This window comes from Anolis carolinensis, chromosome 4 (assembly GCF_035594765.1).
Source record: "Anolis carolinensis isolate JA03-04 chromosome 4, rAnoCar3.1.pri, whole genome shotgun sequence".
NCBI lineage: Eukaryota > Metazoa > Chordata > Lepidosauria > Squamata > Dactyloidae > Anolis > Anolis carolinensis.
In genome coordinates this window covers 84,934,829-84,956,569 of record NC_085844.1, presented here as the reverse complement: position 1 = coordinate 84,956,569, position 21,741 = coordinate 84,934,829, and positions in this window count along the sequence as shown.

The window sequence follows — 21,741 nt, the reverse complement described above, 5'->3', positions numbered from 1 at the left end:
TGCCAGCAATGGAGTAAGTGAAACAATTAAATTGAATCAGGAAACATACAGTGTGCGGGGAAAATAACATGATGTTTGCAATGCACAGCAATAATTTTTTAAATGAATACAGTAAAATTTAAATTTTAAATTAATCAGTTAACTTTAGTTTAAATAAAATAAAATAGAAAATGAAAATAAAAAACAATTCTTTATTTTTTTAAAGAAAGTTCCACAAATCTAAATGTATCCCTTGATCCTACCACAGCTGGCTGTCCTTGGTCAACATCTTTGGTTTGCACCCACATATGTGTTTGGATCTTTGTGTATACATATCCTCTTTCATGCCTAAATGGTATTTCAGCCACAGCTGTTTATCACCCATCTGTTCTTGATGCATAATTTGCTTTTGTGTTAATGTCCATAGACAGCTAAATTTATGATTAGACTTTGTTTCTCAATAACATATTGTTTCTGTTTGGATTAGACTGTGTTTTTCAGATGTCTGCTTAAGGGAAAGGTACTTTTAGTTATGTTGGGAAAAAAACAAAAAGAAACCCCATCCTCATTAAGATCAAGCAGTAAGTTACTAAAATGTTGCCATGGGGAAGAGAATATTTTTGTGAAGCATGTTTCTCAACAGTTAGATATTACTCCAGTTCCACAGTCACATATGGTACTTCCACTTCTTCCTTGTTATTGTATAAGACTCAATAGTACCTAGGAGTTTTTAAATACAAATAACGGCATTTCAGTTCATTTTCCATCTGTTGTTCCAGATTGGCTACTTTGCTGATGTTGAACTCACTTACATTGGCAGTACATTTTCATTGTTGCTTAAATAAGAAAGCAGAATCCAGTCCTTTAAAAAAAGTTTTAATGAGCTTTGTATGGAATTCACAGGCAAAGATACCCAATTAGACAACAACAAAATGGATAAACCTTTGGAATTAATTCCACCTGAAATATGCTTTTCTACAATTCCCACATTGTTTTCTTTTAGCTTCTCTGGCTAGAAAGGCATTGCATCTCTAAATGTTTGCCCATGAGAAATGCTTTTAGTTGAATGTGCACATACATAGTGAATGTTACAAGAATGTTACAGGCAGGAAGTCAGAATGCCACAGTTTAGTCAAAATAATCTCAGACAAAATGTGTACATGTTCATGACTTGACTGAAGCATGGTGTGTCAGGGCCAATGGGATCCAGTGGTTTTGCATATTGGATTATGACTGTGGAGACCAAGGTTCAAATCTCCAGGGTGACATTGGGTAAGTCATACTTCCTCATAGGGCCTTCTACATAGGCCCAAAACCCGTGATGGATTACTGGCTAATCTGAGGCATCCAAACAATGCCTCAGGTTAATTTGGATTAATAAAACACATGAAAAGATCCAGATCTTTGCAGGTGCTGAGCCTGTGAGGATTGACTCTCAAAACTGCCTTCTATGATCTCCAATGGCATTCTGGTTCTTCAGGCTCTATTAGCCCAAAGGACCCGGATGGCACGCCACCCTCCCCTCCTAGCCACCAATTTTTATTAAACTTACCAGAGCCTAGCTGTATCTTCAGGCTCCTGGAAAAAGTTCCTAACGTGTCATTTTGATAGGTCGGCAGCTTTCTCTGAGGGGCTTGAAGATGTAGCTAGGGCCCTCCAGTAAGTTTAATGGGAAAATGGGGGTGGGGGTAAGGACTTGCTAGATGCTCTCCAAGGGCATGTAGATACCATCCCAATAAATATGTTAACAAACTCACTTAATTAAAAAAAACTCATAAAATGTATGCACTGGGGAGAAGTGTGGAAAAATATGCACTTATGGGAAATGCAAACAAAAATGAGCACATATTTTGATGTTGCAGAATGTATCACAGAATTAAAAGTGTTTGTGGGAAACTGAAAAACTCACTAAATCCAAACACTCTCTCCAAATAAAGAGCAGAAGATGGATGAAACACATTTTGCACCCAATGTGCCAATGAACCAGTGGCTGTATACTACCAAGATCATTATTAAAGTCTATCCCAGACTCATAATGTATGATTAATAACCTGAGATTTTGATATCAATTTATCCAGGATTGATACCCAAGAAAACTTGTTCTAAAATCTAAATCAGTCTTAAATGTGTTGCTAGATTTCCTATTTTTTCTTACTCATGTACATTTTGAAATCTGTCCATGATTTACTGATCATTTTCTCTTTGATATGTATTGTAAGTATCACAGCTGCATTAATTTCTGAGGCAAACCTCAGTCCATTTTTGTATAGCTTCAGGAAATATGAAAATAATATTACATTGTGGAAATGTGAGTTCAGTCAGTTCCTCCATAATAAATATCCCTAACTAATATTATTAAATATTTAAATGACTTAGGCAAAGTTATGTTGCTTTTCACAAACACTTCAAAAGTGTCAGAAAATCACCTTTGAAAATATTGAACTCTAATTTAAAGCAAACTTTGTTTGCTTCTTTGATGCTACTGTAACAAATGGCAACAGCTCTTCAAAGCCCTGGATTTAGTCCAAATTGTGTTATCCCTTATCCAAAATGCCTGGAATCTGCAGTGTTTTGGATTTCAAATTTTTATTTTTTGAATTTTGGACTCCTAGTATTTGCATTTATATACATACTAAGATATCTTGTAGAGGGAATCTAAGTCTAAGCACAAATTCATTCATGCTCATATACTAATTGTAGACTTAGCCTGGAGGTAATTTTATACATAATGCTTTTTACAGTTTTGTGCATGATACAGACATATACATTAAACCATCAGAAAACAAAAGTGTCACTATTGCAGCCACTCGTGTAGACAATGCTGGCCAGAGGTGGCAATTTGCCCTCTCTAAATTGAGAGGTAAACACTGGCACCTCTACTGAGAACACGATATAGTGAGATTAGGATGGACAAATCTGAATTGTTACATAGCTCTGTTTGATCCTGAATTTGTTGGGATTATGAATGGGAATATTGCAGAAGGAGAAAAGCTAACTCAAAAAATGGAGCTAAACCAACAGAAAGGAATAAGAATAATGTTATTAAACATTTGGGAAGAGGACAAACATTTCCCCAACTCTGAAATGATTACTTTTTCAGTGGAAGGTGAAATATATGGGTATAAACTTCAGTCCTATTTTTGACAGATGCATGACTTCTCAAACCCAAATGATAAAATGTCCACTTATTTTCCTCTGAGGATTTTTTTTGCAGATTTTCCAAAATGTTTTTCAGTGCAACCACTAACTAAAAAAAATTAGAGATTTTTGAGCAAATTCTTCTTGGCTAATTATTGGGCAAAATACTCTAATCTCCTCCACTTGGGTTGATGTGAAATTTGGAACTTAACATCCAATTTTTTATTTATTTATAATGTGACAGTGCTGTTTTTCAGAGTTTAAATAATTCTTTTAATATTTTGAGATAAAAATATTTAAATATGTATGAAAATAAAATATATAATTTGTCAGAATTTTGAAAATTAGTTTAGCACAAATAGGATATAATTATGACAATACAATTAGAGAAATGGAGAGTCGGATTGAGAAACTGAAGTATGAAAAGCAAATAAAGTCATTCACTTACACCTGAATTCACTTATATATGCAGCGCTGACTGGGGGATATGAATATCTTGAATATGCAGCACTTACTTCAAACCACGTTAAATGGCATGGTTATTATTATGATGATGAGTCCACAGCAGCCACTCTGCTGGCTCTTGTACTGGATCACACAAGTGTCTAGGGCTGTGTGATGTATTGGCGAATAATGCGTGCAGATCCCAGTAAGGTGGACTTCTGCAGCTGGCAGATGGTAATTTTGTGAGCATCGATTGTGTTCAAGTGCAGGCCAAGGTCTTTAGGCACTGCACGCAGTGTGCCGATCACCACTGGGACCACCTTGACTGGCTTGTGCCACAGTCTTTGCAATTCAATCTTTAAATCCTCATATCGTGCCAGCTTTTCTAGTTGTTTCTCCTCAATCCTGCTGTCACCTGGGATTGCAACATCAACAATCCATACTTCGTTTTTTAACATGATCATGAGGTCAGGAGTATTGTGCTCCAACACTCTGTCTGTCTGAATTCGGAAGTCCCAGAGTAGCTTGACATGTTCATTCTCTGTAACTTTTTCTGGCTTGTGATCCCACCAGTTAATAATAATAATAATAATAATTTATTTGTTTGACCAGTCATATGACCATTTCAAAGTGCAACATAAATAAAAACAAGGCAAAAAGGATGGGAGGACAGGCAGCTGACCATCTGTTTGCTGACAAAATCTTATTTTCCTGATTCTTCTTCTTTCAGGAAATGTGCTCTTTTCTTGATAGCTTTCAGGGTAAAGAGGCTGACTCTAATTATGGTGGATCTTTCTTGTCCTTGCAAGAGGACTGTCAGAAGATCATTTCTGTTGGGAGACCTAAAATTAGATAGTAATGGATGTAAATATCTGTGTCGAAGATCGGCATATGCTGGGCAGTCAATCAAAAAATGTTCGATGTCTTCCACTTCCACCCCAGACACAAAATCTCTCATTTCTTGGGATGTTACAGTAGCGACCAGTTTGCATCATAATACCGAGTTGTTCAAACCTGGCCCTGGTGTATATTCTTCTTAAGTGCAACGGAACTTGTTCTTCTTATTATTATTATTAGAACAATTTCAAATCTTGACAGACATTAGAAATGCCTAATTTGCAAAGTTTGTTTTCTGCTGAATTATTATAGCACTGTGATTTGAGATTTGCAATAAGAACCTTTTTAGCAACCACCACTCTTTGAATATATAATAATGGATTATTACCTGCATTCAATCTGATAGGGTACATGTAGGGGTGCTCTTTGATTCCCATAGTTAGCTGGATTGTAGATTCTGCCACTCCAAACATCTCAAAAGATATGACTTGGCTCAAAGTATCAGACACATCCATAAAACTGAAGAAATCAGCCAATAACACTCCCCTTTTGTGGTGGATTTCCATCCAACAGCATTATTTCTTAACTACCACGTTAGGAAAAACACATTAGGAAAAACTACCAATTGTTATAAAGTTCTGGACATTTTGCAAAAATCATCAACAGGCCTATTAGAGATTTTCATAACTCTATGAAAACTGTTAGTAAAGCATCAGTCAAAATCCCGGATCACATCCTTGTGATTCTGAGCGGTTCATCAGCTCTATGGATTTTAAGAATGCAGTGACTGGCAGGATGTATAATTGTCAAAGGTAGGCAAAGAGGATCATTCTTCATCTATTTCCCCCAGTCATGGGGAGTGGGGATGAGCAGAGCAGCAGTGATAGCTGTTTCTGGCTTACAACTCCCAGAAATCCCAGCCAGTTTACCAGGGGAGTAGAGTTGACAAAATTCCAAACTTGTGAACATAAAGGGCCAACTGTATATTAAATCAGTTTTTGTGTGTCAAAAGCAAGAGAAAAAAACATGCCATTGCTGTATAATATTTCCTCTTATCATAAAATAAGTACTTAATAAAGCAGACATATTTTGGGGGTTTGAGGAACTTCTAATTTAGTTTCTGATATTAAAAACATTTTGGTTATACTGTATTTAAATACACTTCTTTACTCTCTCCTGTATGAATGATTTTGTTTCGTGGGGAAAATAATGCATACAGGAATAAACATCACTCCTTCCATTGCTTATCTTCACATTAAAATGACATTTTCCTGGTTAATGGCAACAAAATTACCACCATGTTTGTATCAAAGTCACATTTTTGGTATTAGAGCTCAAAAATATTAGTTTTTGGCATATAGTCCCATTGGGGGACTATAATACACTATAATATTTCTGGTATAATATATTTAAGTACAGTGTCACCAAAATATTTTTAATAGCAGAAACTAAATTAGAAGTTCCTCAAACCCCAAAAAGATGTCTTCTTTGTTAAGTACTTATTTTATGATAAGAGGAAATATACAGCAATGGCATGTTTTTTCTCTTGCTTCCTATTGAGCAACTCTGTTATGGTTGAGCCTTCTGGCTCCGATACTAGGAGACGAGGTCGTAAGACTCCTCGAGAGTCAGACTCTTTTGAGGAGCGCGAAAGGAAACGGCTCCGGGACTTATTTGCAGAACCAACAGACGAAGACTCCTTTGAGGGTTTTACCGAGGGAATGGAGGAAGAGATGGTTAGCTCAGAGGAGGATGACATGGAATGGACTCGTGTGAGGGAGGATTTGGGTGTCACCGGCAATTATAGCATGGGAACCGACTGGCGGGTTGCAGGATCGGACCCGTGGACGGGCTGGAGGGATGGAACGGGATCCACAGCTGGGGATGCTGTGGGGCGTAGTTAAAGGTGTTTTAGCTCTGATGAGGATGATGATGAGGAGGCACCTGGAATTAGAATAGCAGCTGACAGCAATGAGGAGTTATGAACTGGCATAAAATGGGGTCTAGAATCAATGGCTAATTGCGTTGGGCAAGGTAATCTGGACGAACGCTTGGGCTCTTGTTGGGGAACTTCCTGAAGACGGGTGTGATTCGTTTGCCGGATACGTAAGTTACCAAGGACACTGGGCATAGACGGCGGGAGGAACTGTGTGGGCTTTTTCTGTGCAACTTGTGTTTAATCTTGATAGCTTGGACCTCCGTCGTCTTTTTGACGGACATTATTTGCCTACTCTGGATTGACGCTGGACTGACTGACTACGACTCTGGACTATCCCTTCTGTGGCTATCGGTGGAACTTGTGGAACCTTAGACGTCTGCGCTTGGCTTTCGACCTCGGACCGGATTGGGACCCTGCTGACCACCGTTACCCTGATTGATGTGCCTGGACCTGGATTTCGCTCGCTTGCACGGAGGAGTAAACAGCCCGAGTTACTCAACTGTAGCTCTTGAGTAGCAGAGGGGAATCTGCTGCTGGGTGTTGTGTTTATTTTGACCTTTTGTTTACCAGTTTTGTTCTGTTTAATTACCAGGCTGAAGTAAGCACTTTTGATTTAACCCGGATTAAACTTCTGTTTAATCCGGTTCATTCTTTTGAACTGTTTAAACTCATACGAAGCTTTTTTTTTACTTTTCACACTGAAGACAAGTGTTTGCCTAGTTTTTTGTTTCCTACGGGCAATTTTTAGTTCTGTAACCTCAATAAACTGTGTTGTATTCTATTTGGTGGCGTTCTGTCTTTGACAAACTCTTTATTTGTTTTTGTTTTTTTCTCTGAATGGAAATCTGATTATACTTGCTGTAATGTCCAATGTCTGATATATGTACATTTTTCAAAAGATCAAAGATTGACTGTGTTTTTCTCCTCCTTTTCTTTCTTCTTCATATAAGTTATCTTTAAAAAGAAGTTCAAGTACCAAAACAAATATTAAAGAGTCAAGTAGAAAATCAAATTCCATGTCAGTGATTTGGGATAATAGAAAGATTTGCATGTTGTTTACTTTTTTACTTTGTTTTTTAAATAAGAGGTGAATTAGGGAAATCAAATGTACAAGTTAATTTTTATACTGTTACAAGAATTTTGTAGCATGAAAATTCACGTGTACCTCCAGGAGTTCTTTATAACAGACATACTTCAAGGCACAGATGAACAATTTTAGTCAAAAAACATTAGACCTAATTATGGAAAGAGAATTGACAATTAGCTGGAAAAACTGGAGACTATTAGCTTCTTTGTCACTTGATATTTAAAGAGCAAAATGAAAGCACCTTTAGCCTATTATCCAATAATTCAAATAACTGAAACCGATGATGTTTAAATTAAACCTCTTAGAACATGAAACAATTGTTATTTCTGATTTTTGGGATGTTATATTAACTCAGAGGTCAACAAAGAAATTGATGTCCTCTTATGATCAGAATAATTAGTTGGAAAAGTAGGCTTTTAAAAATCATTATTTAGTGCGTTTCTTCAGATCTTTCTGTTAGTAGATATTAGTCTAATTATCCTACTTGCTACCATACTTTTTTTGTATTTCTCATCACATCCCATAAGCAAATAGTTCACTGTTGTTTGTCATGTTAACTTGATTGATCAATGGTATTTTCTATTCAAAGTGTCTAGTGATTGCTATCTCATGTACTCTGAACACATCATAGTTTCTCATAGTTGACTATCATCATATTGCTCATGACACAATGTATTATTCATCTATCTTTATTCATGTTATATCAGAGACAAATTGTAATCAATAAAGATTCAGATTGCTTTATATTTAATTGAATCAGACTTATTTTGGTCTTTCCAAACAAATATGTAAATGGAAACACAATCTTAACATGATTTTTGAATCTGAAATATTTCAATCCTGTTAGTTAATGATATCCATAATCCACACATTACAGAATTTTGCATGTTTATATTAAAGAAATAATGCTAAAAGTACTGGTTCTGGTCAATAAGTCATTGGCTGATAGTATTTTTGAAATAAAAGAAACAAAAATAAATGGACATATGGTACCAGTATCTGGCACTGTAGCAGCAGAGGAGGAGAGTTGCTGCCCCATTCTAGATAGCATGAGAGGCACTGCACTCAAGAAATTCCTATTTAGAACTATATACAATAACAAAAACTATGTTAAATACCCCTACAAAATGTGTACAAAGTTTTATGCATAACACAATAAGGGTGAAAATGCATAAGTATTTTCATGCACACTTAAGAAATCATGGAGAAATCACACAGCTATTGCAAAGGTAGGGGCATAACATTTCATCTAAATAAAAAGAGAGAATACGAAAAGACACATTTTGACTCAGATTTAAATACGTACATCAGAATTCATAACTCGTATTTTATCAGATTGTCAAGAAATCTTTTCTCAGTAGAACACAATATCAATAGGATCATTGCCCTTACCATTATTTAGCCCTGTACTGAAAGCTGTAGTTGGAATTTCATAGCCATATACAGTAGAGTCTCACTTATCCAAGCTAAACGGGCCGGCAGAAGCTTGGATAAGCGAATATCTTGGATAATAAGGAGGGATTAAGGAAAAGCCTATTAAACATCAAGTTAGGTTATGATTTTACAAATTAAGTGGCAAAACATCATGTTATACAACAAATTTGACAGAAAAAATAGTTCAATACGCAGTAATGTTATGTTGTAATTACTGTATTTACGAATTTAGCACCAAAATATCACGATATATTGAAAACATTGACTACAAAAATGGCTTGGATTATCCAGAGGCTTGGATAAGCGAGGCTTGGACGAGTGAGACTCTACTGTACATTGATTAGAAAAGGATTCATACCAGAAAAATGCAGTCTGCTAGGTGTATATCTTAATTGCAAATTGTCTTTTCATGAAAAGTCCATTAAAAAGTTAATCAAGTAATAACTTCATGAAATATGATTGTGTCATTGCAATTAAAATCTCTTGGTGTGTGTCATTTTCCCCCAAACTGTATAGTTTTAAAGTTTCTAGATATTTTCCATCAGAGTTTAGGAACAAGCCTGAATGTAATCTGTGTTAGAACACAGATTGAATTGTTGACTATTTTACACACACACACACCCTAAAGTTTTATAAGGCAACAAAGAAGCTGTAATAATGGGTTGGCCACAACATTAGGGATTCCTGCAGAGCATAGCCCCAATCTTGGCACTATAAAAAGTGCCGAAGGTGGCAGCAAGTACAGATGGGAGAATAGCTACTTTTGAAGATAATATGCAGGATAACCAGCAGCTGATGTGTAATGATAAATGAATTTATGGATGGATACTACACAATACTTTACAAATCAAGGATGAAATATAATCTCATCTGATATGTATGGGTTAGAAAGTGTGCGAAATTTGCCCCTTGTCCCAGTGTTCCCGTCTGATGCGGAACGGAGGGAGGGCACGTGGGGTGCCACGAGGCATTCCACACAATTGCTGGCAAAGCAGAGCAATGTCTGGAGAGGTCCAGAGACTAATTACATATATACTCAAGTATAAGTTTTTCAGCCCCTTTTAAGGACTGAAAAAGCCCACTTTGGCTTATACTCAAGTGAGGGTCCTGGTGGGGAGGAGTGGATCTGTGAAATTGTGGAATGATAAAGCAAAGTACTGCCTACATATCAGCATAGTGCTCATGAAGTAACAAAACTGAGGGTTTTTTAAAAAAAGAGCAGTGGAAAGTTTAATCCATTAAATTAACTCTATTTAATAGGTCTCCTTCCCCTATAGGAGTTTCCTCCATGCAAAAAAAAAAAGCCACTCATTTTTAACCCAACATACATATGTTCACTATTTCTTCTCTGTCTCAACTCTTTCTTTATACATCTCTTTATGCATCTTGGTTCTTGAGAGGCTCAGGTTGGTACCTCTCATTTTAGGTGGATAGCTTACAAAAAGAGATGTATTAACTCCAATCAGGAGAAAATTGAATATATATTAAAAGAATAAACTAATGTCATTACTATGTGCATTCTTCCGCTTTATTTATACACCTCTGCCTTTTGCTAGTGTGAAGTAGGAAGTATATATTACACTGCCATCCTGGGTGCCAAATAAGTCAGAAGTTGCTATTTTAACCTTACTGTGTGTATGTGTGTATTTGTATATATGATATATTGCTCAGGGAGCCCCAGTGGTGAAGTGTGTTAAAGCGCTGAGCTGCTGAACTTGCAAACTGAAAGGTCACATGTTCAAATCCTGGGAGCGGAGTGAGCGCCTGCTGTTAGCTCCAGCTTCTAGCAACCTAGCAGTTCGAAAACATGCCAATGTGAGTAGATCAATAGGTACCGCTTGTTACGGGTTTGTAGAAAAACAAACTGCGTGCAGTCCTGTCCAGACTTATCCAGTCCTTTGTTGTATCCACAATGAGCAAAAGAAAAACAAGCCACGAAAATGGAAGAGAAAATCAAAAATTTACTCTTAAGTAGCAGAGTCAAAAATCATAATAAAACTTCCAGCAACAAAAACTCACATAAAGTCTCTTGCATTAAATTCATGCATCTTCATAGTAGGCTCTCAGCAAGCATTCAGTAAGTCCCCAAAAGACATTGCAAACATTTCCCAGATATACCCCATTCAGGGAGTGGCTCAAGCCTGTTAACCCTGATTGTTCCAATTACTCAACCATGAGTTGTAATTAACCAGGTGTTTTTCTCTTAACACACACTTACACAAGTAGTGATCCCACAGAAACTTAGTCACATACATGCATATACAGTAATACCGCTCTGGTGGGAAGGTAATGGCACTCCATGCCGTCATGCCAGCTACATGACCTTGGAGGTGTCTACAGACAACGCCGGCTCTTCAGCTTAGAAATGGAGATGAGCACCAACCCCCAGAGTCAGACATGACTGGACTTAACGTCAGGGGAAAACCTTTATCTTTACTATTCAAAGATAAAACACAGACTCTCATTTCTAGTCACCAGCACACATCTCTCTTTTTCCTAGGCCCCAACTAAGTTATAGACATTCTCCTATTCCATCTCCTGTTCCATCTGACTTGTCTTATCATGAAGACTATTTTCTGACATATGGTCTGTGTTTAAGCACCATATTTTATAGAATCGGCTATATAAATCTTGTTTTTCATCAGTGAAGGATTGTTGTAAGGATTATGATAATATATGTGCAAGGCACTGCAGTTTCCTACAAATGCTAGCTATTATAATTTGGAAATGGCAAAATGAAGATAGGATTTTGTTTGCTATAAAAGGTATACACTGATTCTAAGCAGCAGCAATATGATAACAAAATGTGTTTCATTGAATCTTCACAATACAATACATCATAATGGCAAAAACTACAGTCAGTTCTCCATTTTCATAGCTTCTGCCTCCATAGTTTCAACCAACCATGGATCTGACTGACCCTTCTGCTCTTCAGGGCCATGGTTCTTGCTGCTTCTTCTTCTGATCTGCAGTGCCTGTAGTTGTCAGAGCTGTTGGCGGGGGTGGGGTTTTGCAGCTCACTGATATGTTATCTAGGTCATTCCTGTTTAGTTGGTTATTTTATTAACATTTTATATATGAGATTTGAGCATCCACAGTTTTTGATATCAATTACAGTCCCTGCAACTAATCATCTATAGTTTCAGAGAGCCAACAATACTATATATATAAAGCATAACTTATAACTTCCCTACCACAGAAAAAAACTTATTTATACTGTCAAATGTATCTTCTTCTCAAGAGGTCAAAATCTCTTTAGTACTCTATATTAATTCCAATTAGTAAGTGATGTCTTTCATGACAATGCTTTTCCATATGGCATCACCCCATAACTCCCCTTCAAAATATATTGCAGAAAGAAAATAAACTTATGAGGTGTATAACTTTCTTCTGTTGTAAACTCAGCCATAATAACAGGATCTTATGTTTCATCAACACACAATAGCAAGATAAGCTAAAATCAAGAGTTCACTAACAGAGAAGCATCTTTGAAATTCCAACCAGAGTAACAAAAATAAAACCTGTAAGCAGATAAGGGTGAGCCAATGCTGAATTTCAAAGTCCAATTACCTGATCAAGTCAGAGAAGCAACAGAGTCAAGTCAGGAACAAAGCCAAGGTCACAATCCAGGATCAAAAATGCCAGTAGTCCAAAAAGATTCAGGTTCCAAGCTAAGATACAGCAACACTGTCTGCCACAACAAGACTCCACATTGTGAGTCTTTTCATCCTATGATCTCAGCTGTTACTTGTTAAATGATAATTTCTCTTCTAATCTCATGAGCCTGTGATACTCTGCACATTTTCTTCTGCATTCCAAAGATATAGGTATGTTTAACCATCGACTAGCCTGTTCTAATATACTTGCTTCATCTTGCTCAGATTTCTGTAGACTGATTGATACTGCTGAAGGCTCATCTTAATAGTGGCTGAGCCAGTTTGGAGAGACTGCTTGGAGCTGACCTCTATCTCCTCCATGGGCTCTTCCATCAACTCCTATGAGTTGACTATGACATCTCCTTGACTTCCATGGCTACATATTAAACAGATCTTTTGCATATTTTAGAGCTGTGCGATCAATGAAAAAAATGTTTCAGTACTCATTACAAAATAGGGGGCACTGGCAAACCATTTCTAAAGTGTTTCTGAAGTATCGTAATGGGTCCGTTTCATTACTATAATGAAATAACTAATTTTTCATTACTATTTCATTAAGCAATTGCACCAGTAGGGGGTGCTTCAAAAAAAGGCTTGTTCTGAACTAAAACAACTGGTTGTGTGCTTTTTAGCTCAATTGCATACAGATAGCATGTCAGTCACCCCCTCGATGGATTGTCACCTTGTTGTGGTGAGGGGGCTTGCGTGTTCCAATGAACCTGTGGGCACAACCACTGGAGCCATGCACTCCCAGGAGTGGCCACAGGGGAGGATCCAGACCAAGAACTATCTGAAGACCCTAAGACCTCAACGGCGGAGCAGGCAGAGGATAACATGGTACATGTTACAATGGCTGTGAAGGCGGAAGAAGGCTGCAACAGACTGAGAAGCCACTATTGTTGTGTAATCACACTACTGCTGGGACCTCACTCTGTGAAGACTGTGTGTTGACCGGCCATGCACCGACCTCCACACATTTTAAAAAAATCACGCACAGGCGTCTTCCAAGAAATGGAGGACCATCATCCTCGAACTACGAGGGATCGCCTAAGTAAGTAAGTAAAGTAAGCATGTCAGTATCACTAGAAAATGTTACAAAAAAGCATTTGCCTGACTGAAACAACTTGTGTAATTTTTGTTGGCTGCTGATGCATACAAATATGTCAGCAGTGCACTCAGCAGCCTAGTAGCCCTCAAAGAGTTTTTTAAATGTAGAAAAAAGGTAAAACAGTCATAAGGCAAAAGGCTCCCATCCACCCCAAAAAAGAATAAGCAAAGCACTCAAGCAGTGCCTGCCAGTGCCTAGCCTATAGTATGTAAAGCTTCTCTCTTCTTTCTCCAGTGCAAAGTATCATCAGTCTCAGCTAAAAAAACTAAAACTTAGAAAACTAGTCTCCTTCCTTCTCTCTCTCCCCAATACAATGTCTGCCTGCCTGCCCATAATACTACCCTGCCTGCTTGCAAAACTAAACTGAGCTTCGTCAGAGTTCTTTTCCCTTTCCCTGCCCGAATGTAAATCGGGGGCTGCAGTGTGGTGCTCAGGAATTTAAGCAGCAATGGCCATGGCTCTGTCTCCTCCCCCCCTCCCCGAGCCCTGATTGGCTGAGGGGCATGGCAATACATATGACTTCACCTCCCAGTAGTGCTTGGCTGCTCTGTGAATTAAAACCGCATCACAGAGAATTACAACAATGTTTATGTAACTTATGAAAAATGCCAGGTGAAAATTTCAATTCTTAAATTTTTGGTTTGAGCAACACACATCGGATATCACATCGGATGTGTGAATCTAGATCAGACTTACAATCAAACTTTTGCACAGCCCTAGTATATATTAATATTTTTATTAACCCAATAGGAAGGAAACTGACCATGCAACAAAGTTGGGTAGATAAAGTGCCAATTTATTAAATAATTTAATCTTAACTGCAACTCTGATTACCTGCAGTGGGGACGAATCTAAGATGGGTTCCAGCTGGGCCACAGGATCCTGGCCTGGCCTACTCTTCATCCATTCCTGAATGAATCACCCAATTTCAAAATACCAAACAGGATTTGATTCATCATCCAGCTATCAATCAACAAGGAAAATCTTTTCAGGAATTTTTCCCCATAGAAGGAGAACGTATCCTAAGGCAATCACACTGGTAATCGGTAATCTCTTTTTTCACTCGTTGGCCCCACATCCATCAGGAGATAATCTGGATGCACCCCTTTAACAAAATTAGTGTCTCAGTGCACTCACCATAATTCCTTTTCCTTTTTTTCCTTCTTCTGACAGTAACCACATTTTAAAGGTTGCACCCAAAACCTAATTCCCATTGTAATAGTGCAAAGTAAGTGAAAAAAAACTGGAAAGAGGAAAATTAGTCAATCCTAAACTGTATTCTCTTCACCTGGCATTTTATGTGCCAGGGCATCTAAGCATTTTTCCCCCTCTGGTGCAGAGCCAGAAAAAAAAAACTCTCCACTCAGCATGGCTTCACTACTTGGAGATGTGGAGCTCTATTCCTTTGCTGACAAACCAGGTAAATAAGAGACCAGAAAACAGTAGTGGAATAAACAAAAAGAACCTTTTATTAACTAGTTGCCTTTTATGCCATTTCTTGTAGATAGAAAATCAATTTTGGGGTGTGAGCGGAAGTGGTTGGTCACCCTTGACTTGAGCCCCCAGCCTCATCTGGGTGAAACACCAAAATTCCTAAGAGCAGTCCCTGATTAATATGGTTGCTCAAAGGTCCAGCTCATATACTGGAAGACTAATCAAAGGGTGTAAGCCCCCAATACTACGCTGACTTCTAACCAGAGCAAAAACCCCAAAACCAGCCCCAAGGAGAGGAGATTAATCCCAACCCCCAATCACTTGATTCCCAGGGAAAGTTCAAAATCCTCATCCAACACACAAAATGCCACTGAAACACCAAATCACAGTTCCCTCAATACCTGCTGGGAAAATAGCTATTTCCTTGATACCACCCATGTCAGTGTAGAGTAAGTGAAAAAAAAACTGAGAAGGGGGATTCCTACCTGACCCCTAAGGTGACCACATCAAGCAATACTGTGAAAGGAGGCAAGTGGGTGGACTGAAGAATGTCAAAGAAGGGGATCAGAGTGCATGGCTGACTTAAATAAACATGCCCTCTAAACCCATGGCTACAGCAAAATGCTTTCTGACCATCCCTGGATGCCAATAAATTGATTTATCCCACTTTCATTGCTTTATGATGGGGTAAATGTGCTATTCTCAACCTGCAGCCTGAAATGGTCCAACTTTAGAAACAAGGGCCAAGAGATGTAGAGGTTAATTAGTGAGTTTTGGAGACGGTGGCAGTCACCGAGGAAGCTCTCAGTCCAGTGCTAAATTGTGATATATTTTGTTGCGCCAGGTTTTTCCAATAGATATTAAAGTATTCTGGTAATTATGTAAGTGAATGTGTATAATTGGCTGGAAAGCTGAAGCCATACAGAACAATTCTTCTATTGCCAAAAGAGAAACAAAAATCTGCAATATATTTGCAAAACAGTGCCAAATGTAATGTTTATCAGATTTTTTTACCCTACTGTATTTAAAAACTCGCTGCCTTCTGTTACTATAGTAACATGTAACTGCAGCAGAAAAGCAACAGGCATGTCTTGATGCGATTTTGATCAGCACTTTGTTCTGCAAATTAATATTAAATGGAAAGTCAATAATAAATGAAAACACCTTTCTAAGCAGCCATTGGGAATGGGGTACATAGTGGGAAGTATTCCTCATTATAGGAGTTATATCCTTTTAATGAAGAATGCACTAATAGTAGTGGCAGAATAGGAGAGGGGGAGCAAAAGGAGAGATCTTGCTTTTTATAACTGCTCCAAAAATTGAGTTTCAAATGAAAACTCCACTGCGAAGGGAGTGGAATTATATGTCATAGCTCTTCTTATTTAGGCAATTGTTCATTGTGCTTAATTAGAAGTTGTTTAATGTTTCAGCTGTCAAAGAAGCCACACACTAGATCAGGAGTTCTCAAAGTGTGCTCCACACAGCCCTTGGGGCTCTGCAAAGGTGCTCAGCAGTTCCTTCCTCCTCTCTCCCCCTCCTCCCCCTCCAAGCTTTCCATCCTATTTCCTGCTTCTTCCCTCCCCCTGTCTCTCTTGCCACCAAAAGCCTTTTCCCCTCAGACCCCTTTCCACCAAAAGCTTTCCCCTTGCTTCCAAAACCTTATTTCCCTCCCACCACTCAGGGGATGCTTTGGTTGTGCTTTTCCTGCATGACAGAAGAGAGCTGGACTGGATGGCCCCTAGGGATGCGCCTAATGCTGCTATTATTATTATTATTATTATTATTATTATTATTATTATTATTATTATTACAAAGGCTGGGTGGCCATCTGTTGAGGGTGCTTTGATTGTGCTTTTTCTGCATGGAAGAAGAGGCTTGGACTGGATGACCCTTAGGGTCTTCCACTGACATACTGTTAAGTTTATGTTGGTTAAAACATAAAGCATTTTCTCCTGACTTTTCACTCACATCTATGGCGGGCATCCTCAGAGGTTGTGAGGTATATTGGAAAACTAAGCAAGATCTGTGGAAGGTCCGGGGGGGGGGGGGGGGAGAACTCTTGTCTGTTGGGGGCCAGTGTGAATGTTGTGAGTAATCACCTTGATTACCATTAATGGCCTCTTTCTTGTTTGCTTGCTTGCACTACAAATGAAATATGGGTTTTTTTTCAATTAGTTCACACAAACACTCTTCATCCATCTGCCACTGGCCTGCCCATGCCTGATATATATACATTATATACAATATAATATATATTATAATATATAAACATTTATTGGGATTCCACAAGAAACATTTGCTTCAAAAAGGCTCTGTGGCTGAAAAAGTTTGAGAACTCCTGCACTAGACAAAACATATTAAGGTGATGAAAGCAAAAATAAACTTTAACCTATTTATAAAGCTTATAGTGCACACAGAAAATTTGAGGATAGATGTTTGCATTTGTGTGGGACAGAGCTACAGCTTGTACCTTGATTTAGATTTGGAAAATGCAGATTTTGGGAGGGGTGGTATACAGACAGTCTTGCATATTCACTGGGATCAGGGGTACAGGACCTCATGTGAATTAATATATTGCTATCTTTTTTATCTCACTTCTCTAGAAATTTCTAGGTTCTTCAGCATGACTGGAGGATATTTATCACTGAGTCTCATTAGAAGGCCTATACATTTCTGGAGAGAACATTTTTAACTAAACATGTAAATAAACAAATTCGCAAAAGCCAAAACCATAAATGTGAAGGGACAACTAAATAGTACATTTGTTGTTTTATTTGAGGGCCAGTTTCTAGCATAACTTGTTAGAATTGAAAACAGAAAGTGGATATTGAGAATATCTTTATCATGCATATTATTAGAACCTAAGTTCATCCTTTGAAAATGTATAAGTTTAAGACATGTTAAAGAAAATACAGTGAGCCTTTGATATCCATTGGAACTTTTATGATCTGTGGACATCAAAATTCATGGATGCTCAAATGGCATCAAATGTCATAGTAAAATGGTGTACATTTATTTAAAATGGCAAAATCCATTATTGCTTTTTGGATTTTTAAAAAAATATTCTCAAGGCCTGAATGCAGAATCTGAGCTCACTGTATCTGATTTGATTTTTCCCCTTTGCATTTCTCTGTTCTTTAGAATCTTTTATCTACTGAATTGATTTAAAAGTAACAAAACTATGTCATTTAATATTTGAGCTGTAAGCCAGATATAAGAGTTTTGAAGTAAACAGACTATAAATAACATTTTCTAATAAACTAATTTTAAAGTCTATTTGTTTGATCACTAGAACCAAGTAAGTTGATATTTAGAGTCTAAAACTTTTCTGTTGTTGAAGTTGTTAGAAAGTAGGACTGGAAAAGACATTTAAAACAATATTTAGTAAAAGAAATTGCTTGCTTCCCATCCAGTCCTTTCTGGAAGACCTAAACTGGGAATCCCTTCCCCAGTTGGAAAACATAAACTGAGGACCCAGCCTACAAAGCAATTCCAAGGAAAATCTGCTTTTATACTTATAGATCTTATGACCTCTATTCAGAGCATTCCCGTTCACCAGAGGTGTTTGTTGAATCCTGCGTCTGTCCCATACTGCCTGTCACAGATAAGGGGTAAGTTACTGTGTAGTCTGTATTTCCCATGAGGTTATCCATGTTTTAATGTATAGATTTACCACTTAGGTTCCTTTTACACTGACACTATAATGCAGTTTGGAGCCGGTTTGAGAGGAACAGGTTGCTAGGATTGCTATGACTGAAACTAATATGAGACCAGCAAAGTGATTGAACATTGAACTAGGCCTCAAAACTTTTTCAATTTCCCGGAGAGATGTGCATCAGCACACTGGGGGTATTGGGGAATTTTTAAAAATAAGAAAGTGATGGCAGTTGATGTAACTAATTACCCTTCCCAGGGAGAGAGGAGAAAACTCCCCTCCTCTCTTTCTTCCCTTCCGAGTCTTGTCCATCATCCCAGACGATGTCACAGAAAGCAAGGGACAACAAGTAGGACGCATGTTGCAAATGGCAACCGCTATGACTGCCATAACACCACTGAGAGGCCACCTGAGCCTTGGAAATGAAAGATGGCAGTGGGGTCAGTTGTAGCCAGTTCTGGTTATATAATGTCCCCACAGGTCTTAAGTCAGAGGAAAGCCCAAATTCCGGGCCAAAATTCAGACTTTTCCCTGACTTTGGGTAATGTGGGAAAGAGTATGTTAAGGTAGCCTCACCCTCATTATCCTGAATCAGCCCTGTACAGCAAAATTGATTCAGCTCTACACCAAGTGGTCAGTGTAGATGTGGCGTAAGTTATCGGCTTTTACGAATTGATCTATTTGGCCTAATTGAAAAGTGCAGTTCTAGCACTTTGAGTCTCCTTCTGGAGAGATAAGGCAGGGTATAAATAAATATAAATTTACTGCAATAACTTAAAACAAACAAATCTTTACTACAGTCATAGACCAGCATAACCTAATAACTAGGCTTGGGCCCAGAACAGTTTGAACAAAAATAATTTGCAAAATCCAGTGGTTCATGTTGTATATTCCCCAAAAGCAGGATGAGGATTTGGGAACTGGAAAGCCAGCCAAAATGGATCAAGAGAGCAGGAGTTTTCAGCTACTGGAGAGGATGGAGTTAACTCTTCAATATACCTGAGGCAGGGATCTGCAGTGGGGGCTTCTGGAGAGGATGGGATTAACTGCAGCACTTTTCTCTTTTCTTGGCAGCATTGGCAGCGTCCATTTCTTCTGGAAAAATTCCCTAGGTTTCTCCTCTAAAGAGGACCCTGCTGGGTACTCACTTTCTAAGCAGCACTTTCATGGCACAGTCATTGAAAAATCTCAGAGTTCCTCTTGGATCATGATGGAAGTTGAAGTATTTCTCTCTCCCCCCCCCCTCTGTTTCTCAGCCAATAAAAGGCCTGATTTTGTCCATGAATGGCTGAGAATGGACACAACTAGTGACAACAATTCCCAGAACCCTCTATTGCAGTTTGTATTATTTAAAAACATATTATGGTAAAAACTTAAAATAATTCTAAAAATTAGTAGATTGATGAATTGTTCTGAAACTTGGCAGACCTGCAGTTGTAAATGGGTTTTAAAACTGAGATAGGTTTTATGCAGATAGGCCTTAAAATGACTGAAGATTGAGCCCCTAAAGTTTCCCATTGTAGCCGAATGAAAACGGCAATAATAATAATAATAATAATAATAATAATAATAATAATTATTATTATTATTATTATTATTATTATTATTATTTATTAACCGCTCCATCTCCTCAAGAAGACTCAGGGTGGTTTCCAACAAGTATACAAAACAGTCAATTGTCAGAAACAACAAACAACAACTTAAATATAGTAAACAAATAAAACAAACATCATCAAAACAAAAACAAAAGCATTATATTAAAAGACACAGTTACAAATCTAATCAGATATAATCCATCAGGAATCAAGTCCCCTTGATCAGGACTTCAAGGTAGATATGGTCAGTTTTAAGGGATAGATAAGAACTTGTACATCAGATTATCATAAGGCCAGGGAGTGGATAAAGTGCAGAGTAGGGTCAGTTTGTTAAAGCAACCAAACCAATCTTGTTCAAAGACCTTCAGGAACCACCAGGTTTTCAGTTCCTTGTGGAAAGAGACAATGCAGGGGCTTGCCTGATCTCCCTGGGGAGGGTGTTCCAGAGTCAGGGGGCCACCACCAAGAAGGCCCTCTCCCCCATCCCCACCAGCTGCGCTTGTGAAGGCAGTGGGGGCGAGAGGAGGGCCTTCCCAGCAGATAGTAAGGCCTGCGCCAGATCATAGAGGGAGATACAATCACGGAGATAGGCAGGGCCTGAGGCGTATAGGACTTTATAGGTCAATACCTGCACTTTGAATTGGGCCCAGTGCTTAACGGCACCCAGTGGAGTTGTTTTAGTAGGGGCTTTGTGTGCTCCCTATAGCTAGCTCCTATTAGGAACCTGACTGCCAACCTTTGAACCAGCTGAAATTTCTGGGCCGTCTTCATGGGCAGCCCTACATAGACAGCACTGCAGTAATCCAATCTGGATGTAACCAAGGCATGGACCACTGTGGCCAAGTCAGGCTTCCCGAGGTACGGTCGCAGCTGGCGCACAAGTTTTAATTGTGCAAAGGCCTCCTGGTCACCGCTGACACCTGAGCATCAAGTGTCAATGCTAAATCCAGAAGGACCCCAAGCTGCAGACCTGCGTCCTCAACACCCCTCCTGATTCAAGTAACTAACCAGTAAACCGAATGAGGGGTTATCTGAAAACAGAACCTGAAATGCCATGCCTTTGGACTGAATTGCACAAGTCTAACAACAACAACAACAACAAGTTTACATTTGGTAAAGTTAGCTACCTTCATGTCATATTTGATGCTATTTATACCTCTTGAAGATTTTCCCTCTTCTATACATTTTCATTTATTTCAATTATTTTCCATTTTATATTGAGAATGGAATAGTTTGAAACAAAAAACATAGGTAGAGTGTGGGTTGTGATAATGGGCATAATAGTGAAAACTGTAACTTCCACCATTTTTCAATTTTTGTTTGATATGGATAAATATTTCTTTATAATTTCTTTACGGTATATATGACAAATAACAGACAACAGTTCTGCCAAATCACCTTCCATTCGCCAAACCATCAAAGACAGGTAAGAGAA